General features: G+C 40.6%; 1 pseudogene; it reads left to right on the forward strand.

Annotated features, from left to right (window-relative positions):
* Nucleotides 1–1,045: 1,045 nt before the first annotated feature.
* LOC148775092 (RNA guanine-N7 methyltransferase-activating subunit-like protein) lies at nt 1,046–2,105 on the forward strand (annotated as a pseudogene).
* Nucleotides 2,106–2,569: the final 464 nt, after the last annotated feature.

Genomic DNA, 2,569 nt, shown 5'->3' on the forward strand with positions numbered 1-2,569 from the left:
TTTGGCTGTACTGGGTCTTTGTTGCCTCACCTGGGCGTTCTCTAGTTGAGGCGAGTGGGAGTTTCTCTTCACTGGGGTGGTGAGACTTCTCGTTGTGGGGGCTTCTCTTGTTGTGGGGCACAGGCTCCACAGTGCTGGCTCAGAAGTGTGGCACATAGGCTTAGTTGCTCCGTGAATTGTGGGATCGTCCCAGTCCAGGGATCAAACCCATGTCCCCTGCTTTAGTAGGTGGATTCTTAACCACTGGACCATCGGGGAAGCCCCTAGTTGATTTGCTATCAAGTGACTTTGAGGAACCTAATTTGTGATGGCCCAGCAAATAATTGACAAAAGGCAAAGAGATTGTCCAAAGATGATGGTTGCCTAGTTCTGAGTGAAAATTATCCACATAATGTTAAATGTATTTCTGTTAAAGTAATTCTCTCCAGACTAGAGTTGTATGGCTCAGGTAAATAGATCTTCAAGAATAAACATTTCTAAATTAGGAGCATGTCAATGTCTTTCTCAATTAAATGGGAAAGGACTCAAACCAGAATGGGATTCTGAATTGTAATGGGCTTTCTGTAACATACAAATCTTTAAGAAATAAATATGCCTATGATGTTTGGAGTTGGTGATGGACAGGGAGGCCTGGCATGCTGTGATTCATGGGTTCGCAAAGAGTCGGACACGACTGAGCGACTGAACTGAACTGAACTGAATGATGTTTGGAACAAGATATCAATGCTTTACTCTTATAAAGCAGCAAGTAACATAACAACAACTAAGTAATACAGAGTTTTGTGCGTCAAATTTGTATTTTCTCTGTTAGTCAGGCATCTCCAGAGAGAGAGAACTAGTAAGAGATTTATCTTTATCTCCTAAAATGCCAGTTAATTTTAATATGCTATCAATCAGAAAATACTAATTTCTGGTATAGAAAGTACATGAAATATGTGTCTAAGAATCTATATAAGGGAGGTCCTATGACGGCACTCTGGACTGGAAATCTAAACAATCTAAACATTAAACAGAACAGCTTCCTCAAATACCTGGGAATTTCAGAATGACTGACACTTCTGAAGCTGTTCCAGATTTTGAAGAGATGGTTGTCAGTAGATTCACAGAAGATGACAAATTCAGTTCAGTTCAGTCGCTCAGTCGTGTCTGACTCTTTGCATACCAGGCCTCCCTGTCCAAAACCAACTCCTGGAGTTTACCCAAATTCATGTCCATTGAGCCAGTGATGCCATCCAACCATCTCATCCTCTGTCCCCTTCTCCTTCCGCCTTCAATCTTTCCCAGCACAGGGTCTTTTCAAACCAGTCAGCTCTTTGCATCAGGTAGCCAAAGTATTGGAGTTTCACCTTCAGCATCAGTCCTTCCAATGAACACCCAGGACTGATCTCCTTTAGGATGGACTGGTTGGAGCTCCTTGCAGTCCAAGGGACTCTCAAGAGTCTTCTTCAACAACACAGCTCAAAAGCATCAATTCTTTGGCGCTCAGCTTTCTTTATAGTCCAACTCTCACATCCATACATGACCACTGGGAAAACCATAGCCTTGACTAGACAGACCTTTGCTGGCAAAGTAATGTCTCTGCTTTTTAATATGCTATCTAGGTTGGTCATAGCTTTCTTTCCAAGGAGCAAGCATCCTTTAATTTCATGGCTGCAGTTACCATCTGCAGTGATTTTGAGCCCAGAAAAATAAAGTCTAACACTGTTTCCACTGTTTCCCCATCTATTTGCCATGCAGTGATGGGACCAGATGCCAAGATCTTAGTTTTCTGAATGTTGAGTTTTAAACCAACTTTTTCACGAAAAGTACCAAGATGACAAAAAGTACCAAGAATAACTGAAACACCCTCCTGAGTCCCCTCCAATCATCAAGAAATGGAATAGCAGATCTGGTAGGAACCAGAAAAACAGAGGTAATCGGTTGCAAGGTAATAGACAGTTTAGAGGCAGGGATAGCAGACAGGGGTCCCCAAGTGACAAATGACCCAATCAGTGGCATGAATGATCCTGGGGTAACAATTGCCTGCAGCACAGACCAGAACGTTACTAGATTATCAATATGGACATTATGGTTACAACCAACAGGCTCCCTAAGGCTACTACTGATAGAAGTGTCACCAGCTTATAGGAAAACCATCTACTTTGTTAACATGACTAAAGTTTATATTGTACATTCTGTTAGTCACAGTTTTATATTCTGATTGTAGTGAGTGAATTATTAATTTTTTTGGAACTTGAGAGTTTTTAAAAATTATATCTTACTGGAGAGGTGTAATGGTTGCTGTAACTAAATACCTCCTAAAAAGATTTTTAAAAAATCTATGAAACACTGTTATGAAATTCACACTAACTGTTTGACATTCACTACCTGCAGAAATTAGTTCAGGAAGAAGAGAATGAGGGCCTAGAAATCTCATAAGATATCACAAAGGGTGAAAGAAACTTGTTACCTAATTGATGCTTCTAAATTCCTGAAGAGAATGTGTTAACCAAAAGGGTGTTCTCTGTTTGTAGTTTAGAAAGAAGTAAACCAATAAACAAAAATGTGCCTGCAGCACTGTTGACACAGT

Source organism: Moschus berezovskii, chromosome 17, assembly GCF_049115385.1.
Source record: "Moschus berezovskii isolate FMDL1 chromosome 17, NW_MosBer_1.0, whole genome shotgun sequence".
Lineage (NCBI taxonomy): Eukaryota > Metazoa > Chordata > Mammalia > Artiodactyla > Moschidae > Moschus > Moschus berezovskii.